Source organism: Camponotus floridanus, unplaced genomic scaffold (genome assembly GCF_003227725.1).
Source record: "Camponotus floridanus strain SB8 unplaced genomic scaffold, Cflo_v7.5 scaffold30, whole genome shotgun sequence".
Classification (NCBI taxonomy): Eukaryota; Metazoa; Arthropoda; class Insecta; order Hymenoptera; family Formicidae; genus Camponotus; species Camponotus floridanus.
The window spans coordinates 212,908-226,912 of record NW_020229437.1 but is presented as its reverse complement, the minus strand read 5'-3'; the positions used below and the strand labels follow the sequence as shown (position 1 = coordinate 226,912).

Genomic DNA, 14,005 nt, shown 5'->3' with positions numbered 1-14,005 from the left:
TTGGTATATCTAAGTTATGTAAATTGGTATATCTAAGTTATGTAAATTGACAGTTAAATATAGTTAAACTCATTTGCTGTAACTTCTCATAAAATGCAAATAGCGGTAAGTTATATTTTCTTCTCTGATCTATTCAAATTGATTACATTAAGCGAAAGTTTACGCAAAAGTGTCTGTAATTATTAGAGAGACAAATAACGCGGCCTAGTTTACAAACAAACAATAATAATGCATCGACCGTATAGGAGCTGCAGCCGTGAAGATAAAGCTTCAACTTCATGGAAGCAGCTTTGCTCTTGAAATATTGTCTACGAAGAGAAACAAGAGAGCCTCGCATACCGAAAGAATTACGTATGCATGTCTCGTGAATTTCTGGATCACAACAGAATTCCTTTATTCAAAAAACAAATATAGTGCCGTACGTCTTGTGTGGTGAAACAAACAGCGACGTGTCTGTGAAATTGGAATGCATCTACTATGTTAACATCTGCGACGGGAAGTTCTGGAGCGTTTAACCTTTTTTAGAAGTAAGAATGCGCAAGTAGATTCAATAAATACACTCATGAGAGTGGCATATGAATGTCTAAAATTTCTGTAATAAAAAATAAAAAATTGCTAGACATCCCACCATCCACAATGTTTCTATTTTTTACATGTATATATGTACGCATGTAATATGTATACAATCTACTTACATTACATTCATTACAATGAAATTAATAATTTTTCCATAAAAAGATACATATTTTCAATTGATAAATTGCAGCGATTATAAATAATCCCCTTTAACATACTTTTTTCAACATTTTTGGTTTAGAAAAATCTAGTTAAGTATAAAATAGATTACGATTCATGATTGAATTATGTGACTTTTTTTATAAAAAAAATCTCGAAAAGATAGATATTCAATTACTGCTTCTATTTTTCTTCGTAAATTTCAATGGACGCGCAGAGAAATTGTCAGAGAATTGGAGAGAGAATCATGTTAGATCGATTGATTGTGGAAATGTGTTGATTTAACAATCAAAGCGGAGAGGACAAGAGGAGAAGAAAGAGAAGCTACGGGGTCAAGTACGAGGAGAGATAGAATATGCCTAACATACGCCGCTGTAATTACAACGGATACAACAGAATCATTTGTTTGCGTATTGTTGCCGCAATGCATTGTTGCACAGTGAAATGTTTCACTACTAGCGTCCATCATGCGCACAGATATATCCTTCTCTTGTCTTCAAATAAATTTGGTTCTACGGATTCAAATCCATTGTGCATCTCTCGATTCGGTCTGCCAATACATCTACATATATGCACATATTCTTCAATACACATAAATCGTGCGTGTGCGATGTATGTCAAAAAATGTTGCATCTTTTAATCTTACGCTAAGCCAATTATTAGGTTGCATAACGACAAATAAAATGAAAGAGATGCAAAATTGACTGATTTATAAATAGTTATGACTCATCCTCTATAAATGCAACGAGACAACGAGATGGATGCACACGCTAGATATCATTTGTTATGAATTAATATTCACATAGACCACAAGTCTTCTTTCGTTACGAAAATGTCACGTACTTAATGGTGATGTATTTAAATATAACATAATTACAATTTCTCTGCGCTTGAAATTTATCATTTCAGCAAATTTCCCGTGTATTATTTAATTTTAAAACGGCCATGTGTATATTTCATTCTAATTATAATATGAAAAAATTCTTAGTGTGTCAGATATATATTTATATGTTATATGTGCTTTCTTGAACTGAATTAATGAAGATGTCATTAATTAAACAAGACAAAATTTCATTGAAGATTAGTGTATTTCAATAATCTTCAATGAAATCATTCACACATTGCTTCTCTGTCTTATACTTCACTGATTAGGATAGTAGGATTTAATTGAAAAATCAGTCACTATCACTAATTAAGTCTTCTCAGTGAGATTTTGCAATGCTTTAATGATTAAAAAATCAATAGAGTAATACAGAAATAAATATATTTTTTAAATAAAATTATACCATAATAATTTCGCATGATTTATATCTTATCAACGCATAAAATATTATATAATATTATATAATATTATAAAATATTATAAAATATTATAAAATATTATATAATATTACTCGCATAAAATTAGCACGACTCTCTCTATATTAATAATATAAATATTTATCTTTCAAAAAACATGGAATGATAATACATTGAATTTTTACTCGGAATATTGGTGAAGCAGACACACATCTATTCAAGTATACCCAGTTATTCGCGCTGATATTAATTCCATTCCTACCGTAGAATCCACATTGCGGTTCCATTGTCGCTAATAACATCGCTTGCAGTCAGTCTCACTCGTTATTTTTCTATCAAATGCGAATTCTAACAAGGTATATTAATTATCGAAGATGCTACCACAGGCAAAGCAATTTTCCCCTTCGGCATGAATCCGTGGATACTACCAGAAACGCGAACACGTATTGGCTGCGGACTATATCGACTGTACGTCGATTATCCGATATCATAATGGATATCCAATATTTCATAATGGATATCCAATATTTACGATAGTGGACAGACGCCTGCGGATGTGTGATGTAAAAAATATAAGTGATGATATAAGTGATAGAGAGAAAAGTCGAATACGGATAGAAATGCAAAGTGATGGCTCAGAGAGGTAGAAAGTGAGCGTATGTGTGTGTATGTGTAAAAAAGAGAGAAGATGAATATAAAGAAAGGGGTAGAGTTAATGAGCGAGTTACGACTCGCGTAACTGAAATCTGCGGCAATTATTCCACGAATGTACGACATGATTGAAATTATACACATTGCGCTTCAGATTTTGGAAATATATACGTTCTATCCCGATGCATAGTTACATAATCATAAATATTTGATACATTTAATCAGTTATCTCCAATAGAGATGGAGTAGATGACTAAATATTCGAATATATACACATGAGTATGTCTAATGACTATGAGCATACGATATTAGTGTGCTGATATAGAATGAACATATCAATGTCATCTAAAAGACTAAATGTACGCTTAAGGAAATCTGTCATATTTTAATAGCCTTTTAATATGACTTATTTTAATAGGATTTTAATCCTGTTAAATAATTAATGTGATAAGTAAATAATATATATCTAATGAGTTGATATAGAGGTAATTAGAAGAAGCTATAGAGAATATATGACGTGATATGGAAATTGTATTATCCTTTGAGCAACGTGATATCAACTATAGAAGCTGCGAGCGAATAAAGCAGATGTATCGTTATCTAATATACTACAATATTGCACATTTGTAATATGACTCATGTACTAAAGCAGAATATATAATTATTTGAAAGTAAAGATATATAAATGATATTTCCATACAATATCAATAGAATAAATTAAAATATAGACATTTCTTGAGATGAAGCAATTAATAAATTATATATTATGTGTCATTCGTTCTTATTCTCCGAGAAGAGAGTTGGTTATACAAGGCATAAAAATTCTTGCGGAAATATTATTTAATTGCAAAAAATATACTCAATAAATTTGCAAAATTATATAATACATTATTCTTATTACGTCCCCGCAAATCGCGCAATTCAAGTTGATGCATTTTGTCTGGAGCTTGCTTGAAAACGACGTTTCTATAATCCCAAGAGAAAGCGCTCCGAGACAGATGGTATTGTACGCAAACCTCCGCATAGAATTCGAGACGAATGAAGGGCAGAGAGCACCCCTTTCTCTAGTACCTTGCACAAGCAGGTTTGTGTAACCTCAAGTAAGGTCCAGTGCAAGCTCTTCTCTCCTCTATCATGAAATTACGAAATTCTGCTTGCAACCGGAGCTACCTATTGTGAGAGGTATTTAATATTATGAACGGGACCATTTCGCGCCCCATCTTGTTACGAAATGTACAGACTATAAATCTCTCTCTCTCTCTCTCTCTCTCTCTCTGTCTCCTTCTCTCTTATTCCTCAATATTTTTTAAATATAAAGCTATTCTAAATTAGAATATTTTACACAGGAGATATTATATTATATTATATTATAAAAAATATTCTGTATAAAATAAAACAATTCAGATAAGAATAAAATACAGAATATAGATTATAAAAATTGCTAAAACTAGTTTATATAATTCCATTAGCTGTTCAAGTATACTCTAACATGAATAATTAAATTGATGTAATAATGTAATAATGTATTGAATAAATCGCGTTGCAAGAGATGCTAATTAATAGCAGAGATATTATAGACTGGAGCAGTCAGGGAGAAGGGGAGCGGTAATAATATTTGCGTTGAGCGTGCAAACATTCGACATTTATATTATTTGCACTCATATTAATATTATGCGATACTAAATGCGTTACTGCGGACTTTAAATTTAACACTAGAATAATCTTTACGTTGACATTAGCAGTGTAGTATTATATTACGCTATTAGTACGATTTATTACTAATGAAAACAATATGTACATTATTTCATATTAGTCTAACCCAGAATATAGTGAAATATCGTTTCTTGTGCGCGATAAATTTAATCGTTATTAATTTTTACTAACATAACCAGAATACTACTACTCTTCTTTTTATGATTCTTTTTTTAGCTGCGACTTAAAAATTGGAAACCTTTATTCCCTTTAAAAAATATGAACTTATCAATTTTTAGATAGGAAATATTTATATGAGCACACTCATGTACACACATTTATTTCTCTGAAAATTATAGCTCTCGTGATTCGGCAGTGATCATTCAGTGGAATTCTTCTTCTGACGCAAGACCTTCGCGACGATAACAAACTGATTAATAATGGTAGGAGCGACACAGCTTCGATTAACGGAGAAGGTTTGCAAAGAGAGGATATAGAAGGCAAGATCCCCTGCAAAAGCCCTTGCCTTTTAAAAGAGCCGACGATCCTCGAACATTTGTTAAGCGTCTCGGCGGCGAACGCTTTAAAAACCATGCCATTTATAACGCTACGACAAAGAAAGCGTCTCCGAGTAGGAAAGAGAACGTTCTGTAAGAAAGACATTCAAGACGTCCCGCGATTAATCCGAAAGGCCCACGTGGGACGAGAAAAGAGGACGAGATGAAGTAGTTCTCTCGGTGTCTTTCCATTTTTTTCACTTCTTGAATTTTTTATATCCTTTTCCCCGATATTCGCGTCTGTGTCGCCCACATGCGCACACGTAATGTAAGTCCTCGAAAACTGACAATAAATATAACAAAAAAATATATGGAGATTTATGCAAGCATAATTTCTCGAGTAAATTTAGCGTGCGATAAAAATAGCTTGCGTTGATTCATCCAAATAAACATCTTTGCTGCTGTCGCTATCGGAATATTAGCGCGCAGTCGTTGTAATTCGAATTACATCCTGACAAACGTAATAGTAGCGCAAGGGACGGGGATTTTCGACAATTCCGGAGCAATTATCGGAAACGGTTTCCGCAGCTTCCTGAACAGCGGCTCTAGATTCATTTCCTGTTCTCACCTGCTTTGAAATCAGCGGTCCCTTCCCATCATCCGGGAGTCCCGCGCATCACGACTAGGAAAGTTTCCCGCGAGTAGTGGTGCGAACAATGTTACCGGATGCAGATGAGTCTCATTTCCCACCTACTCTCAGGTCGTCGTCTCCCGACCTGATCTCTCATCGTCGATCGTGCTATCGACGACCATTTTCTCTCTCTCTCTCTCTCTTTCCCGCTCTCATCTATCTCATTTTACACCATTGTCGTCTATCTCATCGTCGACTTTCCCTCTATTTGCTCCCTTCGTATCTTCTTGTACCTACCAGCACATTATGGGATTCTTTATCGTTCTGCGGTGTCGGGCGTAAGGGTTGACCGTGGTTTATCGGTCAGATACTTCGATCGGTTAGGTAGAATGGGGAAAGGCGTTTCCGTGTAGTTGAATGCCTCATAATCTCTTTGTCGATCAGCATCTTCCGGTGCGAACACTTCATCGCGATGATTTACGAAAGAAATTTTATATTCGTCATACGATTGCCGGCGCGTGGCTACTTCTTTCGACCACTTAAACGAAGTTATTATCGGTCGTTCTTGTGAAGAAACTTTGAGCTCTTGAAATATCTTTTTCTTTATTGACTCTTAAAATGCGTCCTTAAACGAAGTGCAGTAAAACCAGTTGCGTGTATCCAGTAAATATCTAAGCGTGACTTAATATTCATAAACGTGTATATATATATATATATATATATATATATATATATATATATTAATATTATAAACGATGAGTTTATGAAAAATAAAGTTTATGTTGAGTACATTAATTATGCATATTAAATAAGTATTAAAATCACTAAGATAAAAAGCTCGGCGCCATGAGAGCTTCCTATATTTTTAGGAAAATATAATTGGAAGAAAAAAGATATAAATTTCATTCGTGTAAAATAATAAAATCAAAATTTTATGATAACTAATTTCAACAATGCACTCGGTATTCTATACTTGCGTAATGTTAACTTTTGCATATCCAGATAATGGAATCTCATTTGCTAATGCATTCATAATTTAATTCATCTTCTCGCATGCTCACACGTCTTATGATTAATCGTATAAAAGTAATTCGTTATAAAATGTGATTGCAATATCCATTTCGTGAAATCCTAAAACTCTCGAGGAGGTAATACACGTTTCTGTGTATAAAATATGGCGGTTGCACCGTTCGCTGAATTTCAGGCACACTTCTTGAAGCAATCCTTTTAACGTTGCGGCAAAAGATTAAGATTCAGCAAAAGTCAGCATTTAATAACGTAGGTAAGCGAAATGCTAACTTTATTATATTAAATAAACAACAAATCAGTCTTTCTACGCTTTTGGCTCGTTATTAATATAAAGATCAGAAATCAAGTTCTTTCTTACAGTAAATGTAAAAATTAATAAACACACAGGCCAAAAATTGTCGCTGTTAAATAATTGTAAGAATCAATGTCGAATTTTATGTGTTAATATCGTTATGCGAAAATGGAGAAAAACCTTCAATACTGAACTATATTATAGATATCAGCATTCTTTTGAACTGTTCACGATGACACTCGTTAATGTCATATACGTATCATATCGACTATGTGTCTATTCCGTCAAGAAGATTCTCACACTTGTCTCTTTCCAAATTGACAAATGGAAAATTGGTTTCGTTTTCAGAATTATAACGAAAATTTGGTAAACAAGGCGAATTTTTGAAAAATGCTAAAACATAAAAAATCTATACCTAAAAATAATAGAAATTGCCATTCTTATTGCTATAATAAATTTAATCAATTAATATGTCGTAATTATTTAATGAATCAATGTACGCTTCGATTCTTGCTTACTATTTTTAACAAGACATTCAACAAAACAATTGTATAAAAAATTGTCTTCATATTAAAGATCGTTAATGGTCATTGTTTATCATCAATGAACTACGAGAAATTGCTCTCATGCAAGATGGAAAATTCTCGTATAGTCCATCATAAGGTGTTAAATCGCAATCTAACGTTATTTTCAAGCAACACCTATCGCTAGGTGCTCGCTCATGCTCCCGTCATGTTATCGCACGATGTAATTCATGAAATGTGGCAACGTAACTTAAGCGACTACTCGCACAACGCAATAGAGGTAGGCTATTAGAGATAGATGAGGAGGGGAAGAGAGGGGGGGAAAACTGGCGGACATACGTCGATCGTAAAATCGTTGATTCAATTTATGTAGGCCGTAGTTATACGCGATACGACCGTTCGATATCGCGTTACGGCCGGTGGCTGTCGACTGACGGGGCACGATGAACCAAAATCGATCCTATCTGGGAGGAACCGGCGAGCGGGCAACGAGTTTGGCGGTAGTTCCGGCTTGTCCGTTCGTAACTACCGCACCCGACATGGCCAACGGGGTGATCCAACTTCTCTCGGGTGCAGACCCGGAGGCGGTAGTCGGGTTATAAGTAATAGCTAAATTAACATCTTAGTGCATCCCCGGAGCGTCATCTGCTATCTACGGGCCGTTAGTGCCCCGTAGGAGAGTCATAAGACATACCTAAGCGCATCGCCGCGCAAGCAAACAGTGTCCAGCGAGCTGGCGATAAAAGCATTGCGAAAATGCATCCCCGCGATGCGAGTCTTTATGCCGTTCCTACGCTATATTTTGACCTGTCCGCGCGATAATGCTCGGTCGTATTAAGCGCCGTACACGGTGTGCAATACGCCTAAACTCCGCGCTTGTGAAAATTTCACGATACCCATTAGCGCTCTTGTGTGAATTGCGAGATATAAATTGCAACGTGGTAGTTAAAATCGTTCTAAAATTTAAAACAGAGAGTGGAGAATGATATATGTATGATACAGTGTAATATGAAATATAAATTTGTCTTGCTTGTTTTTTTTACACGAGAGAACGTCAACGTAAGCGCGCTGTCTGAGTTTGCAGAATTACGACTATGAGCTGTATACTATGTGTATATACGACCACATAGCTGCAGTTGACAAGCACTTTCGAATGTGAGATGTATAAAGAATAGATGGCTGTTGAAAAAGTAGGTTATGATATTTCACTACGCCAACGCGTAAATGAAATAATATAATTTCTCTATCCGTTTTTTTCTTAATCATTTACTCTATATTTTTTCTTACAGCACAATGTTCCCTTCGATTCCTTATTGTGAATAATCATATATTTACAAATTTCTATTTTTAATTAAGACCAAATAAGTTTTTGTAGAAAGTAAATTTATTCATGTTTAAATAATATTTTTCCAGATATTCGCGAGCAATTATACATTATCGTGATTTATTAACGACGAATGAATGTTGATTCTATCAAGTTATTTCACATTTTGTTCCTTTATTACTTTTCCTGTGACTACCTTCCTTGAAACGCCTCAATCAACTTAGTAAACTCACTGTAGCGTTCCTTGATCGAATTAGAACGTCGTTAACGCGGGATTACAGATCGATCTCAGGTTTGATGTCGCTTAGTTTATGGCAAGTTTCCAGACACTAACAGGAAATTGCTTTTACTGATTATCGACGATTGCATTAAGAGAGTGTTGCAGTCTTTGTGAATATTATGTATAACGATTAATAAAATTAACAAATTAATTAAAAGTCGTAATAAGTAGCATGTGAGCACACTTGTTATTAATAAAGCACTGAGAGGAAAGTAACTGGAAAAAGATATATGAAGAAGTAAATTATTTTTTGCATTCGCAATTTATTAAATCGAATATTCATGACCCGAATCATGCGAATTTCTTAGTAGTATTTCTGGAATTTTTTCAGAAAGTGATAAGTTATTTGCGTAGACGATTTCGCAGTGATTAATTAAATGGAGACAATAGGGCACCACCTCGCTTAGGTATGAATCGGCAGACCGTTATTCATCGAGGCGCCGAAATTAATTTAATAATTCCGCGATTTAATACTACCTCTTCTCTCTCTCTCTCTCTCTCTTTCTCTTCCTCCGCCCCTTTTCCATTTTCTACCACATTCAAACGTCTCTTTGTACTATTACGACGGAGACTTACTTATTGTGCATCGTGCTATTATCAATAAGGGCGTATCCGCCTAATTCGCGTCTATCTCGTTAAATGACGAAAAGCTAATTAACTGGGAAAATAAATAATTCGAACATCTTTATTCAGACCAATTCTACTGTAAATCACCTTCTAGTTTAGTCAATTATATTCTCGTTAAATTCGCTTCGACAGTGATTTATTATTATTCTCACAATTTTCTACAATAATTATTAAATTACCTGTCATTTGCAAATCGATGTAAAGTGATTTGTAGAAAAGATTGCTCATTAATGCGTACATTGGAAAAGTACAATAAAATAACAGCTATTGTATATAATGATATTGTATTGTGTGTGTAATGTGTATTATATGTGTTGTAACATGAAGCGTTCAACCGGAATCGCGTTAAAATGCATCGAAAAATAGCAAATAACTTCGTAGATAATAGTCCCATGCACATATACTGTATACACATACGCGTACGCTTCTTGTATGCTCTTTCATTGCACGTACACTCGTTTTCTTCTTTCGCTTTTACGTTGCAAATAACGGTACTATGTATATATCATCCTAGTAAAAGACTTTGAAAGAGTCCAATCTATATTTTATTTTGTGCATGAATAATTGGCGAAATCACGTGTAAAATATCATGGCGGATATAATTCAGCAAGTTGCTTTGCTAAGATATATGCACTATTCCTAGTAAAAACCGCTGATACAAGCGGTAATAATAAAAAACGTATCTTGTTGGATGCAGAATATATGTCGGCCTCACGACAAATTGTTGAAATTGCAATTTCTTCTGCTGTATATCGAGAGAAAGAGAGAGAAAGAGAGAGAAAGAGAGAGAGAGAGAAACAAAGCGTGTTGCAAATATAACGTCCACTTGTGCATCACAAGTTTATGCTTTTATAGGATGAAACGACGGCGCTTAAACAGTTAACAACGAAAGCTGACGAATTGTAAAATCGTTTTAAAATCTGATGGATAATAATGCTTCAAAATACATATTGCAGTCCCGTTGTTAACATTTGCGCGCATAAAAAAAATGCTAATCGCGCGGCTTACCGATGTGCTTATACATAAATTTCTACTTGCGGTAAGAGCTTTCTGTGCTTCGCTAGATACCTTTCTCAGTTCCCAATGGGGCATAAATTATTTTCCTAATTACTGCCAAGCCGTGGATCGCGTGTTGAGGATAATCCCGGAAACTCTTCGCCGCTCTTCTGTCGGTGTGATTAAGTTTGGTTTTTAACGGAACATCCTTTTTAAGAATTTTTCAAATATGCAATTTACTTTGACAGCAATTATTGAAACTAAGAAACTAGATTAGAACTGATAAAAATTATTTTGTCATATATGATAATATATTTTTTGCCAGTAACTATAATGGAATTTTTTATTTTCACGCACACAATGAATATAATATTGAATTTATTATAAACTATTGTTATTTTTTAACTAGCAATCAAATTATTGTAGAATATGTGTAATAAAAAGAAACGAGAAAATATTATTCATTTTTTAACTTTCTCGTTTTTAACTTTCTCGTTCTTTTTTAGTATATTAAACTAAAAAAACCTTTCTTCAAATTCATTTTCAACTTTTATATAAAGGTAGCATGATGACTAAAGATTAATCTTTCTATTTCTGTGCGAGTTGTATGCATGTGCAAATTTTCATTTCGCTTATATAATAGCATAAGTAAAGTACAATGCTACAAAGGGGAAATAAATGACGTCGAGAATTGGTCATGAAATTGCTATTCCGGTGCAGTCTCAAAAGACAATGCTCTAATAATCTCCTCCACGAAAATTATTTCAAATTTATAAACGAAATCAAATCAAGTATGTAAATTTATCCATTACATAGCAAAGGAATTTAACATCTTCAACTCGATGTCAGGTATCTCCAATTACTTTGTAGAAATGATATATCTCGCAGGGTATAATAACGCTACATCTGACATACTCTAGAATCATTTAAATATTGAAATGTAACACATACATATATGCGCATGCGCGTGTATTAAATTTCGCTCGGATAAGCCTCACTCTGGCAAGTTATAAAGTTGTACGTACAACTGCAATTTTACAAAGTATATAAACGGCGGATAAAATTATAATACAATGGGGTAAAAACCGAACTGTGCACCAACGTTAAGTCTTGCGAATAGTGGTCACACGTTATTTGCTGAAACCCATGACATATCAGTGCACACAAAGGGCAATGCACCTGTGACGTGAAACGTGAACGTCCAACGACTTATCGATCCCGCCTTCCGTGTAAGACCCTCGGACGTTTAATAAAATACGAAGGGAGTTCGCGCGCGAGCGATGCACTTTCACGCTACCGGTCGGTTGCATCATCGAGTGCATCCGTGTGAAACGCAACGCGACGCGACGTGCCACATCGATCATTACGTAAAACTCAAGGGGTGCCACAGGGGCTTCAGCCAAGGAAGGGGTATTCAAAATCTGCGCAATTTTATTTGGAAATGTCTACTTCTATGCTTCTGAGAGTACTTCAAACCTAACAGGGAACAAAATTCATAGAATATACGTGGAATATAATGAAATTGTAAATATTTTATGAAATTTTCCTATTTTGGGGAATTAATTAAATGATAACAATTTAATGTAATGCGATTAAATAATAATAATAATAATTACATTATCATTAAACGCATTAGTGATTTACAACATTGTAATTATAATTGCGATGGATAGTATGTCTATAATTACTTTCAAATTTACTCAATTTAAAATAATTAATACAATATTTATGCAACAATTAATCTTAAAATTTAATTTATTTAGAATATAATGCTATATACTACCGCAGTGTCATTTTATTAATATTGTTCTAAAGAATTAATATAGATGTTATGACACATTGCCATTTTTACGCAACGTAAGAAAGACTGTAAATGTGATTGTACTGTAAATGCGAGCTACTTTGACCATGCTATTCCATGTACTCAAACGGAGGAAACAACTCGCGTTCTAGTTTGTCATCGGCTAACCGGAGACAGAATATCCCAGAAACATGACACGAAAGCAACTAGGTAGGGTGAATCAAACAACTAGGTCAAGTCGCTACTTCCGCTATCGTTAACGTCATACCAAAGTATGATATGATTGATGTACGTGACATTGTCTTTACTGATTGTAATTTTTCGAGCCCGAAAGATTATCAATCGCATTTTAACAAATCATCGTTCGTAGAACTCTTAGCTATGATACTTTTATAGATTTGTCTGCATGAGTACAAGTGAGTACGTGAAAATTATTGCGACAATGAATGACACGATGCGAATGTGCCGTAAATAATATTCTTTCTTCCGCGAGGATTGTCCTCGGATGGGGAGGGATAGAGTAGATTGTCGCTAGATTAAATTGTACGGGTTACGCGATGCTCTATAGAGAGCAAAGAGCTTCAGGGAGAACAACGGGGGAAAGTGGATGAAAAAAAAGGGTCAGAGGGCGGACAGTAAAGCGGTCGCAGTTACGGCCGGAAATTGGCGAAACTTTGCGGAAGGTAAATTAGCGGTAGTAATAAAAAGCGGCTTGGTTCTCGCCGAATTTCCTCGTCCCTTTTTCCCAGGACAGGCTTTATTGCGCGGACCTCCAACCTCGTCCCTCCGTCTCCATCCAACTACCTTCGCTATGCACGACGATGGGAGAGAGCTCGGCGGGCGGTCGGATGAAATTATGAGAGCGAGTTTCGCAGAAACATGCAAGAACTTTGCCCCTTTTCATTTCTCCCTCTCTCCCCCTCAATATTTGACTGGAAAAATAACAATGGGACCAAAAACAATTTAGTTAATGCTCTCTATCCACCCGTTCCCCAAATAGCATCGATAAGACGGCTAGATATCTAGTGCAATCCCCCTCTACTGCCATATCGAAAAAGAGGATCATCTCCGTAATCTCGCTGGATTTACATTTAAAGAGCATAGGTTTAGGCATAGGTTCAGATGGATACGAGTATATTTTGTCTCTTCTTCCCATTATGCTGTGTCCTAAACAATTTCTGAAATATATCTATGAAAGAGGATTTCATCAAATCGGGAATAAATTTTGTAAGAAAATAATATGAAACATGCTGCTCCACTAATAATTTGAGTAAAATTTATATTAATATTTTATTAAATTTATATTTTATTTTAATATTTTTAGTAAAAATGATATTTTTTTAAAAAAGAGAAAAAGGCGACCAAAACAAAAAATTTGGTTCTATAATAAAAAAATTTGCATTACTTTTGAGTTCTTTTTGTTTTAACGATGTTTGAAAATGTATAATTAAAATACTGTAAAGCAGCTAGTATCACATATTTAATATTTGACATATTTAAGTTCTACGAAATCACGACAAAATTAATCGATATTCAGATACGATAAAATTTTAACATATCTGTTAATATACACATATTAAACATCATAATTCGACAAATTTTGTATCAAGCGAAATTCCAATTAAAA

At 34.5% G+C, this 14,005-nt stretch overlaps 1 protein-coding gene and 1 long non-coding RNA gene across 5 annotated transcripts in view; one reads left to right on the top strand and one right to left on the bottom strand.

Annotated features, from left to right (window-relative positions):
- Window positions 1–14,005, top strand: part of LOC105247912 (bifunctional heparan sulfate N-deacetylase/N-sulfotransferase) — a 209,188-nt gene that overhangs the window by 55,535 nt on the left and 139,648 nt on the right. The window lies entirely within an intron of this gene.
- Window positions 1–14,005, bottom strand: part of LOC112638458 — a 118,882-nt gene that overhangs the window by 63,662 nt on the left and 41,215 nt on the right. The gene's annotated exons all lie outside the window — the stretch shown is intronic.